This window comes from Oncorhynchus mykiss, chromosome 5, assembly GCF_057628025.1.
Source record: "Oncorhynchus mykiss isolate SJ-2025 chromosome 5, ASM5762802v1, whole genome shotgun sequence".
Taxonomy (NCBI): Eukaryota; Metazoa; Chordata; class Actinopteri; order Salmoniformes; family Salmonidae; genus Oncorhynchus; species Oncorhynchus mykiss.
In genome coordinates this window covers 82,688,855-82,703,747 of record NC_143026.1, presented here as the reverse complement: position 1 = coordinate 82,703,747, position 14,893 = coordinate 82,688,855, and positions in this window count along the sequence as shown.

The window sequence follows — 14,893 nt, the reverse complement described above, 5'->3', positions numbered from 1 at the left end:
GAGTACAGTGATACTGGTCTATAGCTACGGCTCCACTGACTGAACTATGTAGAGAGAGAGAAATGCTGGGATTTCACATTCTCTCTCTAAGCACATTCAGTTTGGTTCTGCAGCTATTGGTGTATGCCCTAGGTAACACAAGAGAGAGAGAAATCCTATGTGGGTTGTGGGCCATAGCAAGATATCTGCTTTAGTTTTCGAGTTGATCGATCTCTGTCGAGGGAGGAGCTGTTTTTCACATATCTGAACACCTTTCTTTAATTCGTGGGTTTTTTCACTAGTTGTACAGGCAAACCCCTAACTGGGCTAAGTATTATTTTTTTATATTTAACCTTTATTTAATTAGGAAAGTCAGTTAAGAACAAATTCTTATTTACAATGACAGCCTACCCCGGCCAAACCCTAACTGGACGACGCTGGGCCAATTCTGTGCCACCCTATGGAACTCTCAATCACGGCCGGTTGTGAATCAAACCAGGGTCTGTAGTGACGCCTCAGACCACCGCGCCACTCGGGAGCCACTATAAACCACTGTAAACCAATCAAAACTTGGGTACTATTCATGAGACTATCACATTATCCATATCTAAGGTAGTAGACAGCTGGAAACATCTTGAGAGAGATCTCCATCCGACTGCTATCAGATAAAGTATTTTTTTTAATCTAACTATTTAGTTATAGAAATGTGATACCATCAATGCAAGCTGTAAAATGACTCCCAACTTAGAACACAGGGACCTTAGTAATGTAGCTATCTTGCTCGTTGACTAGCTAGTTACTACAAGTAGATATTTTTTATTTTATTTTATTTTACCTTTATTTAACTAGGCAAGTCAGTTAAGAACAAATTATATTTTCAATGACGGCCTAGGAACAGTGGGTTAACTGCCTTGTTCAGTTGCTAGCTAGCAGGAGCAGATATCACTAGCTAGCATGTCATTCTGGGACCAGGAGCATTTTAACTATCAGTTGATTCCAAGTAATAATTTTAAGTCTACAAAGATCTATAGGACAAGTAGTGTAAATCTAATACAGTCATCAAGGCAGGACCCACTCGCTTTATTCATAGTGACAAAACAAGAAATGCCACATGATCCAAGTCAATAGTTGGAGTAGGATGATTGCAGAGCACCCTGCCTCAAACTGTCAGAATGTTAATTTTCTAGATCACAAACTACATTCCTTTGCTGCAGAGCCCCAACTGTTTTGAGACCCATCTGTTGCCTGTTTTGCATGTTATTTTGGCATTAATATGTGTCCCAATCTAAAAAATAAATAATTTAGTTAAGAAAGCTGCGTACAAACATGGTCTCTTTTTTGTTTTCTTGAGTAAGGCAGCTTCAAAATGCAGGTGTTTCAGCCTAGCTCAGTGCTTTATTTTCTTTCTTTTGGTGGTAATGCTCTCTAGTTGCACCGTGATTGGCTCAGTGTTCTGTCACTTATGGGGACACCCGTCACCACAAAATCTACGGGGCCCTTGGGTTCTGCCATAGATTTACATTAGAAGTGCCCATCCGGGCCTCCCAGGTGGCGCAGTGGTCTAGGGCACTGCATCGTAGTGCTAGCTGTGCCACCAGAGACTCTGGGTTCGCGCCCAGGCTCTGCCGCAGCCGGCTGCGACCGGGAGGTCCGTGGGACGACGCACAATTGGCCTAGCGTCGTCCGGCATAGGGAGGGTTTGGCTGGTAGGGATATCATTGTCTCATCGCGCACCAGCGACTCCTGTGGCGGGCCGGGCGCAGTGCACGCTGACCAGGTCGCCAGGTGCACAGTGTTTCCTTCGACACATTGGTGTGGTTGGATGCGCACTGTGTTAATGAAGCAGTGTGGCTTGGTTGGGTTGTGTTTCGGAGGGAGCATGGCTTTCGACCTTTGTCGCTCCCGAGCCCGTACGGGAGTTGTAGCGATGAGACAAGATAGAAATTACTAAAAATTGGATACCACGAAAAAGGGGGTAACATTTTTTAAAATTTTTATAAAATAAAAATAATAAATCCAAGAAGGCCACAGATAAAATGACATCAAATCACATTATATCTACTTTCATTGGACTGATCACGTCAACGTCATACTTTCAAAATCGTATCTAGCAAGCTAGACATGCAGTCATCATCAAGTCGACAATCTACTGGCAAATCCTTTTCAATCCTTGTCATATGAAAATCAATGAGTGATAAAACATACCGGTGCTCATCTGCCATTGGACATAAACATTACACAAATTCAACAATGAGTGGTTTGGAAGGAATCAGTTGCTAACTGCAAGTGTTGCAAAGCAATCACTAGCCTGCTGTTCAGTGGAGTGTGTGTGTGGTCCAAACCTGGGTTTAAGGGTCTCTTTTCCAAGCTTAAAACGATAAACAATCACATGCAACACTATGGGCCAGAAAAGGTTGAGTACATTGCCATGCTGTCAATCCAGCATTACTTCTGCCATGTTCAAAACAACTGGACCCTGAAATAGGAAATCTCAGTGAGTTGAAGACAACAGGATACTCTGAAAAAAACTAGCTCCGACTGGGAAAATACGTTTTGAACGGTCATCCAACTATGATTTCCAAGTCGGAAACTCGGGCCTCTTTCTAGAGCTTGACCTGAAGATCACTTACGTCTTTAAAAAAAATAAAAAAATTTTAACTAGGCAAGTCAGTTAAGAACAAATTATTTTTACAATGACAGCCTATCAGGGAGCAGTGGGTTAACTGCCCTGTTCAGGGGTAGAACAACAGATTTTTACCTTGTCAGCTCAGTGATTCAATCCAGCAACCTTGCAGTTACTGGCCCAACACTCTTACCACTCATGACCTTGTTTTTTTCTGAGTTACCAGTTGTCTTGAAAGCACCACAAATCCAGAGAACCCTAGACTTTGATGACAAAGTTTGATGACAAAACTTGCCCATAAGAAGGATCGCCGCACCGCCTTCCTGTTCAAGTGAGCACAGAACAGCAAAGTATGTTCAACACGTAGCTAAGAAGGTAATACAAAGTACTATTTGAGAACTCATTTGGTTTAAAAATCTGGTTTAAAAATAAAACTCTGGGTTTAAAATAAAACTCTGGTTATCTTATTGCAGAGCATATTGTACAACTGTTTTTAGAGAGGATTGTATTGCAAGCTATGCTATATAAACTGTTGAAGTCGGAAGTTTACATGCACTTAGGTTGGTGTCATTAAAACTCGTTTTTCAACCACTCCAAAAATGTCTTGTTACAAACTATAATTTTGTCAAGTCGGTTAGGACATCTACTTTGCGCATGACACAAGTAATTTTCCCAGCAATTGTTTACAGACAGATTATTTCACTTATGATTCACTGTATCACAATTCCAGTAGGTCAGAAGGTTACATACACTAAGTTGACTGTGCCTATAAGCAGCTTGGAAAATTCCAGAAAATGATGTCATGTCCTCAGAAGCTTCTGATAGGCTAATTGACATCATTTGAGTCAATTGGAGGTGTACCTGTGGATGTATTTCAAGGCCTACCTTCAAACTCAGTGCCTCTTTGCTTGATATCATGGGAAAATCAAAAGAAATCAGCCAAGAAATCAGCCAAGACCTCAGGAAAGAGACTCGTTCTGTCTCCTAGAGATGAACGTACTTTGGCGCGAAAAGTGCAAATCAATCCCAGAACAACAGCAAAGGACCTTGTGAAGATGCTGGAGGAAACAGGTACAAAATGATCTGTATCCACAGTCAAACAAGTCCTATATCGACATAACCTGAAAGGCCGCTCAACAAGGAAGAAGCCACTGCTCCAAAACCGCCATAAAAAAGCCAGACTGCGGTTTGCAACTGCACATGGGGACAAAGATCGTAGTTTTGGAGAAATGTCCTCTGGTCTGATGAAACAAAAATAGAACTGTTTGGCCATAATGACCATTGTAATATTTGGAGAAAAAATGAGGAGGCTTGCAAGCCGAAGAACACCATCCCAACCGTGAAGCATGGGGGTGGCAGCATCATGTTGTGGGGGTGCTTTGCTGCAGGAGGGACTGGTGCACTTCACAAAATAGATGGCATCATGAGAAAGGAAAATGATGTGCATATTTTGAAGCAACATCTCAAGACATCAGTCAGGAAGTTAAAGCTTTGTCGCAAATGGGTCTTCCAAATGGACAATGACCCTAAACATACTTCCAAAGTTGTGGCAAAATGGCTTAAGGACAACAAAGTCAAGGTATTGGAGTAGCCATCACAAACCCTGACCTCAATCCTACAGAAAATGTGTGGGCAGAACTGAAAAAGTGTGTGCGAGCAAGTAGGCCTGCCAACCTGACTCAGTTACACCAGCTCTGTCAGGAGGAATGGGCCAAAATTCACCCAACTTATTGTGGGAAGCTTGTGGAAGGCTACCCGAAATGTTTGACCCAAGTTAAACAATTTAAAGGCAATGCTACCAAATACTAATTGAGTGTATGTAAACTTCTGACCCACTGGGAATGTGATGAAAGAAACAAAAGTTGAAATCTATAATTCTCTCCACTATTATTCTGACATTTCACATTCTTAAAATAAAGTGGTGATAGGTGAGCGAGAGAGAGAGAGAGAGAGAGAGAGAGAGAGAGAAAGTGAGAGAGAGAGAGAGAGAGAGAGAGAGAGAGAGAGAGAAAGAGAGAGAGAGAGAGAGAGAGAGAGAGAGAGAGAGCGAGAGAGAGAGAGAGAGAGAGAGAGAGAGAGAGAGAGAGAGAGAGAGAGAGAAAGAGAGAGATGGAGAGAGAGAGAGAGAGAGAGAGAGACAGAGAGAGAGAGAGAGAGAGAGAGAAAGAGAGAGAGAGAGAGAAAGAGAGAGAGAGAGAGAGAGAGAGAGAGAGAGAGAGAGAGAGAAAGAGAGAGAGAGAGAGAGAGAGAGAGAGAGAGAGAAAGAGAGAGATTGTAAATCACCAGAGGTGTGAGGGAAGGAGGGCCATGCCATGTTATTTTTAGAACTTTTTCTGCGGTTGTTGGATACCTGAGAAACCAGTCAGGAACAATAGATGGAAACTCACTGACCCTAGAGCTGATTCAAACAGTCATTACTGTTAGGCTCTGGTCACCTGGCTGACCTGGAGTCAGATGTGACATGAGTTGAGTCTCAAATGGCACCCTATTCTCTATATAGTGCACTACTTTTAACCAGGGCCAATAGGGAATAAGATGCCATTTGGGACATATCCATGGCCTTCTCCCCACTGTTACCTTGATACCAATAACACCCCAACCTCCGCAGCATGCCCCACCCCAGAAAACGACAACCTGGAAACAACTCAGTAAACAGTTACTGTAGCCAGAGCACATAGGAACCCCCCTTGTCTATTGCAGCGATTCCACGCACCATTGACACCTGTCCAAACAAGCACATTTAGCCCTAATAACACACAACACACACACACACACATTAACCCAAACACACACATAAACACAAACACATAAAAACAAAACAGATCACTGACTGACTAATCAGTGTGAGGACACCTTTCTCTGCGTCACTCCGAGCCGAGGCTCTCCCTGTGTTACACCAGCCTAAAGAAAACATTCAGCCGAGACAAAGGCCCAACCTCAACGGCCTGGCTCACAGCCTCACACACGCGATGGCATACCGTTAACACTGACTCACACCTGTTAGACAGTAGAAAGCATTGTGAAATATTACACCCGGGTAACCCCAAGAGTTAGAGCCAACCACACACACATACACATTCAAGCACGCACACATGCACGCACACACACAGTTTCCTCATATTTTCATGTAACCTTGTTTTCAGACAACATTGACTAATAGATGGTTGTTTGTGAGGTCATCAGTGGTCATGTATTGTAATTCCAGGATTTACAATAGGGTTGTTATTTTTACAGCATGTAGGGTAGTCAGCGCTGTGTGTGTGTGTGTGTCTGTAAGAACCTCATGTTTCTCCACTCAGAGAGAGAGAAGGGGGGGTGTAATGACAATGGTTGGCTTAGGTGGCTAAAATTCTAATAATGTAATAAATAAAACTGCTATGGGTCCATCCTAATAATGTAATAAATAAAATTGCTATGGGTCCATCCTAATAATGTAACTTCAACCATGCATGCAATTAATGAAGATTGCTAAATTGTCGTAAAGAATGTGGCAGACGTCCAAGGCCTCAGGTGTCCCCATAACAGACTTACTGTGAACAAACAGATACAGGTCATTTTGTCACCTTAACCTAGATTAAATGTGTGTTGTATCATGACCCTCTTATGGTGACAAATATTTGTCATAGTGTAAACAGAGACTAATATGATGCTTTTTTAAGTGTCATATTAACACATACACACACACCACTAAATATATTAAACAACAGAGCCCTAGAAATAAAGACATCCCTTGTTCTTGTGTTGAATGCATCAGATATTTTCCTTCCTCTCCCGTCACACATGGACCACCTGGGTGATCTGCTTACAGAAGCAACCAGTAAGGGCTGTTCTGGTCCAGACCGGCAACCGCATATTATACATTTCTCATTCTGTTTATAAGTAGATGAGAGAGAACATATATGATGAGCTGCATTGTAGAGACTTCAATTAAAAACAGAGTGGGTTTCTGTGCATTCCAAAAAAATAGGGAGCAAGAATTAGCAAGCCAAAATCCATTTGTTTTGATTATTAGTAGGACTAGTGTGTTTTAGTAAATTACTTAAATTAACATTATGCATCCTAAAATATTGCATTAATAGTCAACATTATTCGATTTTTAATTGATTTGAACTTTTGATTTGATTTATTAGGATCCCCATTAGCCGACGCCAATGGCAACAGTTAGTCTTACTGATCATTATCATAAATCTGTGTTTCAATGGCTATATAAACACCCCATGTACGACAGCAACACACTCACAAGAGCCTATCCTGAAGAAAGAAAGATACAAATCCTTATACTATGTGTTGGTGTTTCGTGCAAGGCTCCAGTGTTTACATAGCATATACATACATTTGTAGGGGGCAGCTTCGTGATGTTATCACATACTGCAGATCACTTTGTTTTGCCCCCATCGTTGAAGTGTTTTTCAGCTAACCCAAACACGGTCTGTATAGTAACAGTGATATTATCTAGGCCTACCTGCAGGGCTCCGTCCCAGGTATGGAGATGTGTTACCTCGTCTGCACGAACGGGCCCGGAGCGGGGGAGGGAGAGAGGGAGAGAGGGAGGGAGGCGGAGGCAGTGAGAGAAGAAGGGAACGGAGGGTTTTATTAGCTAACACGCATGATGCTGTTGAGGCAGGTTGAGCCTGCAGACTCACTTTGGTTACTTTTCATCGGGTCGTTTTTCTTTCCCTCAGCGGACTCCCTGTAATGAATCAGATGTCTGGGTTGGATAGGCACGCAAGGGCCAGGTTCAACACCTTCTGTTTGGATAGTTGCCTCGTCAGGTGTGTTACTGTATAAATAGTTACCGGGTGTTTTTACATAACATAACACTTTTCCAGGGAAAGGTTCATTAAAGTGAAGCTGTGCGGTCACAGAACGTATCCTGACTTGAAAGGAGATGGCAGACAGATAGATTGCATAGCAGTAATTATGGTTAGATCTTTTGTATAATTGGAGATCGTTTTGATTTAAATATAGCAGAAGCATATAAACCATCTCATCGACATTTGATTCTATAAATACCACCTCTCACCTCTCAGTGAACTGACAGGCTACATGTAGGCCTAATTGTTATTTTCTTCATTCCACTATTGTAAATCAATCTTCAGCAAAATAATTCCTTTATGCAACATTCTGCAATATCTCTTGAGGGATGTTTATCAAGTCCTCTGTATTTAAATTGGGGGTTAATGCTAAAATTAAATGTAGGCCTACATAGAAATCCTCAATATACAAGAATCAGTGTACACCATGCATGTTGCTGAGTGAGTGAAAACATGGTGTATTTCTGATCCAAACATCCCAGACATCCCTTCTTTTCATGATGCAGGTGTTGCAATTAAAACACTAACATCCCCTTCCTCTCTTTCCTCCTCTTCCTTCTGGTCTGTCTGTCAGCATGTCTGTCTCCATGACAACCTCACCTGTTCTTCAGGTATGTGAAGGGGGGTTCAGGTACATAATGATGTCTGAGATTTAACGACTTACTTCAGTCTAACCTTTCTTCTTCGTCCTCCAGTGAGATGTGTGTGTGTGTGTGTGTGTGTGTGTGTGTGTGTGTGTGTGTGTGTGTGTGTGTGTGTGTGTGTGTGTGTGTGTGTGTGTGTGTGTGTGTGTGTGTGTGTGTGTGTGTGTGTGTGTGTGTGTGTGTGTGTGTGTGTGTGTCCATCCATGGTCGCTGGGCTGGGTACTAGCTTCTGGGTACTATACTGTAAAACCACCAGCCGTCCACCTGCTATTTGCTCCCAGAGATCAATGCTGGCTTCCCTGGCGCGAACACACTGTCCCTGCCACAGAACACACACACATACACACACACAGTCTCCGCTACAGACCACAGCCCTGGAAGAGATTAGGCCTTGTTTCCGATCGCACTTCCTTCCGATGCTTAATTATATGAATATAGGAAATAAAACTGGATCAATATCTAATAGCACTAACTCCAAACAGTAGCATCTGCTAAGGAGGTTCAGGATGTTTCTAATTGCACTTGCATTACCAATGAAACACGTTAGAACTCAAAGCAGAAAGATGAACAAGATAAACTTTTATAGAAATTTCAATTAAAAACGTTTCATTCTGTAAACTTTTTATGAATGAAACTAAATGTTTATGTATACGTTAAGGCCTGAGGAAAACACACACACCAGTCTTGACTGACCTTAGCCCTGTTGACCTTAGTGTAAAGGTAAATGATGAACCTCCTCCTTCACTAAATACCATATCTTAAACAGTCCTGCTCGGGTTGATTTACAGCTTTCCCAAGTTTGTGTGTGTGTGTGTGTGTGTGTGTGTGTGTGTGTGTGTGTGTGTGTGTGTGTGTGTGTGTGTGTGTGTGTGTGTGTGTGTGTCTCTTGTGTGGGTTCTGGGGGGCCCTGGCTTGCTACCACACGCCTCGGAGGCCAATGAAGAGAAGGAAGGCGGTTCTGATGTCAATGTGATTTACTGTTCTGACTGACCTGATTATGCAGTCAATAGTTGTTGTATACCAGGTGTACCAGACCTGCTAGACTGTCTGTGGTCTGTGGTTTATGTCAAGAACATTACTGCAGAATGAATCTGTTAGGAAAACAGTATGCTGCAAGGTCCTGTACAGAAGAGCAAAAAACACATGAAGAAATAAGTGAGGAAAATAAGACACACACAAACCACTGGCAGTTGCTCTGATACATAAGCAGTTGAAACAAAGGTGAGATATAAATAAAGTGAAGATTGATGTTATCACCTTGCAGCTCTGTGCGTGTTTGCTGGCTTGTATCAGTCAGCCAATTCCCAGGCTTGTTTTAAGCATTAATGCTTTAATTGCAGATAGATATGACCCTCTGGCTAGGTGTGTTCCCCCTCCCGGTCAGGCAGTGTGTAAAATTAGCGTTCGGGAGCCCCGTTGTCGGGGAACGTAGAGGGAGGGAACCAAAGCATCTCGTGCAAACCACTATGCGTGAGTGGAGTGTTTTGGATCCTATTTCAAGTTTAGACAGAAAAGGTCTGAACGACTGCCAGGTAAACAGAGCAGCTCGCGGCAGGCAGGAAGGCGGGCAGGCAGGCAGGCGGGCAGTCAGGCAGGCAGGCAGGCAGGCGGGCAGGCAGGCGGGCAGTCAGGCAGGCATGGGGAGCATACAGCAAGTATTGATTTGACCCTGTGTTTATGCTAACATACAAAACAGCCTACAGCGCTGCTGAATGGAGGTAGGTAGGTCACATCACACATATCAGCCGCTCTGTCATAGAGATAACATAAAGCGTTCATAGCGAGGATCACTCATAGCTGGCTTTCTTCTTTTGTACTGTTGGGGTACATGCCAAATGGCACCCTATTCCCTATATAGTGCACTACTTTTGAACAGATCCAGCATTTTGTCATAATAGGGTGCCATTAGGGACGCAACCCCCCCATAGTGGAGATGCTGAGCGTGTGAGGGGGCTCAGTAGCGTGTGAAGAACAGAAAGCATAGAGATAGCAGGCGGCAGTTTAAGATGGATGGGTGTGTGATCCCGCGCTGCCCGCATGGAGTCATTAAGTAGAACGCGGGAACAGAACAGTAACATTTACGGGCAGAGGCATTAAGTGGCTGGCCTTGTGGGCTGACCGTTTCTCCTTTACCTCTTGATGGGCTTTTTGTTGTCTTCTTTTTTTGGAAGATTATATTTTATTTTTCAAACAGTATTAACAAATACAGACAAAAGACAACAGACAGACGCACAAAAACATCAACAACATCACACCTGCCCAGACCCACATGTTTCCACCGCATCTATCCAGTGCTTGTAAGACTATCAAATCAAACAGGTGTAGACCTTATAGTGAAATGCTTACTTACAAGCCCTTAACCAACAATGCAGTTTTAAGAAAATACCTACAAAAAGTAATACATTTCAGAGCAGCAGTAAGGTAACAATAGCAAGGCTATATACAGGGGGTACTGGTACAGAGTCAATGTGCGGGGGCACCGGGTCAGTCGAGGTAATTGAGGTAATGTTTAATTAAAGTTATTAAAGTGACTATGCATAAATAATAACAGCAAGTAGTAGCAGTGTGGGGGGGGGGGGGGTCAGTGCAAATAGTCTGGGTAGTCAATTGATTAGATGTTCAGGAGTCTTCTGGCTTTGGGGTAGAAACTGTTTAGAAGCCTCTTGGACCTAGACCTGGCGCTCCAGTGCCGCTTGCCATGCGGTAGCAGAGAGAACAGTCTATGACTAGGGTGGCTGGAGTGTTTGACCATTTTTAGGGCCTTCCTCTGACACCGCCTGGTATAGAAGTCCTGGATGGCAGGAAGCTTGGCCCCAGTGATGTACTGGGCTGTACGCACTACCCTCTGTAGTGCCTTGCAGTCGGAGACCGAGCAGTTGCCATACCAGGCAGTGATGCAACCAGTCAGGATGCTCTCGATGATGCAGCTGTAGAACCTCTTGAGGATCTGAGGACCCATGCCAAATCTTTTCTCCTGAGGGGGAATAGGTTTTGTTGTGCCCTCTTCACGACTGTCTTGGTGTGCTTGGACCATGTTAGTTTGTTGGTGATGTGGACGCTAAGGAACAACCTGCTCCACTACAGCCCCATCGATGAGAATGGGGACGTGCTCAGTCCTCCTCTTCCTGTAGTCCACAATCATCTACTTTGTTTTGATCATGTTAAGGGAGAGGTTGTTGTCCTGGCACCACACAGCTAAGTCTCTGACCTCCTCCCTATAGGCTGTCTCGTCATTGTCGATGATCAGGCCTACCACTGTTGTGTCACTGGCAAACTTAATGATAGTGTTGGAGTCGTGCCTGGCCGTGCAGTCATGAGTGAACAGGGAGTACAGGAGGGGACTGAGCACGCACACCTGAAGGGCCACCGTGTTGAGGATCAGCGTGGCGGATGTGTTCTTACCTATCCTTAGCACCTGAGGACGGCCCGTCAGGAAGTCCAGGATCCAGTTGCAGAGGGAGGTATTTTGTCCCAGGGTCCTTAGCTTAGTGATGAGCTTTGAGGGCACTATGGTGTTAACCGCTGAGCTGTAGTCAATGAATTCTCACATAGGTATTCCTTTTGTCCAGGTGTGAAAGGGCAGTGTGGAGTGCAATAGAGATTGCATCAGCTGTGGATCTGTTGGGGCGGTATGTAAATTGGAGTGGGTCTAGGGTTTCTGGGACGACGGTGTTGATGTGAGCCATGACCAGCATTTCAAAGCACTTCATGGCTACAGATGTGAGTGCTACAGGTAAGTAGTAATTTAGGCAGGTTACCTTAGTGTTCTTGGTCACAGGGACTATGGTGGTCTGCTTGAAACATGTTGGTATTACAGACTCAGACAGGGAGAAGTTGAAAATGTCAGTGAAGAACCTTGCCAGTTGGTCAGCGCATGCTCGTAATCCGTCCTGGTAATCCGTCTGGCCCTGCGGCCTTGTGAATGTTGACCTGTTTAAAGGTCTTACTCACATCGGCTGCGGAGAGCGTGATCACACAGTCATCCAGAACAGCTGATGCGGCTCGTGCATGTTTCAGTGTTGCTTGCCTCGAAGTGAGCATATTAGTTATTTAGCTCATCTGGTAGGCTCGTGTCACTGGGCAGCTCGCGGCTGTGTTTCACTTTGTAGTCTGTAATAGTTTTCAAGCTCTGCCACATCCGATGAGCGTCGGAGCCGGTGTAGTACAATTCAATCTTCGTCTTGTATTGACGCTTTGCCTGTTTGATGGTTTGTCGGAGGGCATAGCGGGATTTCTAGGCCATATGCCTCAAATTGCGCTATTCTGTTTTTCTCTGTCACCCACACCTTTTAAATATTGAAATAATAATGCATTTGATTTTTCCACTCTCTTAATGACGTAGGATCATTTCATTTCCAGTTTTTAAGTATATGTTTTTTCCTAAAATGATTGACAAGAAAAGTATTGCCCAACCCATTGGGTATCTCACTATACCCTCATATGCCATGTCTTGAAATATGCAGATAGACGGATCAAAAGCACATTTACATTTTCGTTGTCTTTTCATGCAGACAAAAGATCAGCATCTCTGACTTCAGGGTTCAGCAAGTCCTCTTATGTAAGGCCACCCCTATACTGTACACATCTTTCCTGCCAACCCCTGGAATAGCCCACGCCATGAATGGGCCAGAGAAGAGAAGCCAGGAGAAGAATGCGAAGGGAAGAGAAGTTCTACCATTATTGTCCATGCATTGGAACACATGAAGGACACTGGAATAACCCTTATGCATCACCTTACCGTCGTCAGTTTGCCTTCTTGGTTTTCAGAAAGGGAACGGCTGCTGTAACACCTTTCACCTGTGCTTCACCTGTGTTTCACCCCTCTCCTTAATTACTTTAATTATACCCTTGCTTGCTGGGTTCATGTATTTATGCATCTCTTTTTTTCCTCTGTTGGTTTGGCAGGGCGGCAACATCACCTCAGGTAAGAACGCAGGGGAACCCAGAATAACCGAGTCTTGGCACACACACACACACACACACACACACTGGCATAGCCAATTGATTGCAGGAGATAACCTGACTCAGGCTCTCTCACGTTACAGTTCCTCATTTCATATTTATATTTATTTATAGTGGTGGAGATGAAAGCTGTGTAATGAAGACTTCTCAAAGCCTTATATCCAAGATAATGTCATTGTGCTGTGTGTGTGATGGCATTTGTTACATGGGTGTGAGTCTTTTTGAGCAACACGACAACAACCGAAGTACTCATGATACATCTCAGATTTGACAAACAACATCCTCTTATGTCAGGTCGTAGTAAGAAAATAGTGAGAATGCTTGCTTTGCAGACTTTATTACCCCTTTTATAGTGCTGGACATACTGTACATCAACCTGTGTTGCAGCCCAGTAAAGTGATAGAGGCATATACATACTGTATATATATTAATTTTTTGTATTTTACCCCCTTTTTCTCCCCAATTTTGATCTTGTCTCATCGCTGCAACTCCCCAACAGGCTTGGGAGGCGACGGTCGAGTCATGCGTCCTCTGAAACATGACCTGTCTAACCGCGCTTCTTAACACCCGCCCACTTAACTCGGAAGCCAGTCGCACCAATGTGTCGGAGGAAACCCCATTCAACTGATAACTGAGGTCAGCCTACAGGCGCACGGCCCGCCACAAAGAGTCGCTAGAGCATGATGAGCCAAGTAAAGCCCCCCCAGCCAAACCCTCCCCTAACCTGGACGACACTGGGCCAACTGTGCACCGCCCTAACGGGACTCCTGATCACAGCCGGTTGTCATACAACTCGGGAGGCCCATACATATCTTTATTATTATGATGACAGACACTGTGCTCACATCCTTCACATGCATTCTTAGAAAAAAGGTACTCTCTTGAACGTAAAATGGTTCTTCAGCTGTTCCCATAGGAGAAACCTTTTGGGTTCCAGGAAGAACCCTCTGTGGAAAGGGTTCTACATAGCACCCAAATGTGTTCTACCTGGAACGAAAAAGGGTTCTTCATAGGGTTCTCCTGAATAGCACCTTTTTTCTAAGAGTGTATAGTATCCACCATTACTGCACAGTCAAATAAGCCAGTCTTTGAAGGGTGAGGACAAAAGGCATCATGCTAGAGCATATAGACATACACACATACATTAGCTTCAGAAAGAATTCACACGTCACACCCCTTGACTTTTTCCATATTGTGTTGTGTTACAGCCTGGATTTAAAATGGATGACATTTAGATGTTTTGTCACTGGCCTACACACGATACCCCATCATGTCAAAGGGAATTGTGTATTATGTATTTTTACACATTTTTACAAATTAATACATTAGTCAATAAGTATTCAACCCCTTTGTTATGGCAAGCCTAAATAAGTTCAGGAGTAAAAATGTACTTAACAAGTCACATAATAAGTTGCATGGACTCAATAATACTGGTTAACATGATTTTGAATGAATACCTAATTTCTGTACCCCACACATACAATTAACTGTAAGGTCCTTCAGTCAAGCCTTCAAAAAGTGAATTTTAAACACAGATTCAACCACAAAGACCGGGGAGGTTTTCCAATGCCTCGCAAAGAAGGGCACCTATTGTAGATGGGTAAAAAAAAAGAAAATCAGACATAAGTTCTTAATTACTCTTTGGATGGTGAATCAATGCACCCAAGCACTACAAAGATACAGGCGTTCTTCCAAACTCAGCTGCCAGAGAGGAAGGAAATCACACAGGAATTGCACCATGAGACCAATGGTGACTTTAAAACAGTTACAAACTTAAATTGCTGTGATAGGAGAAAACTGAGGATGGATCAACGACCTTGTAGTTCACAGGTGTGTGAATGCTTATGTAAATGAGATATTTATATTTCTAA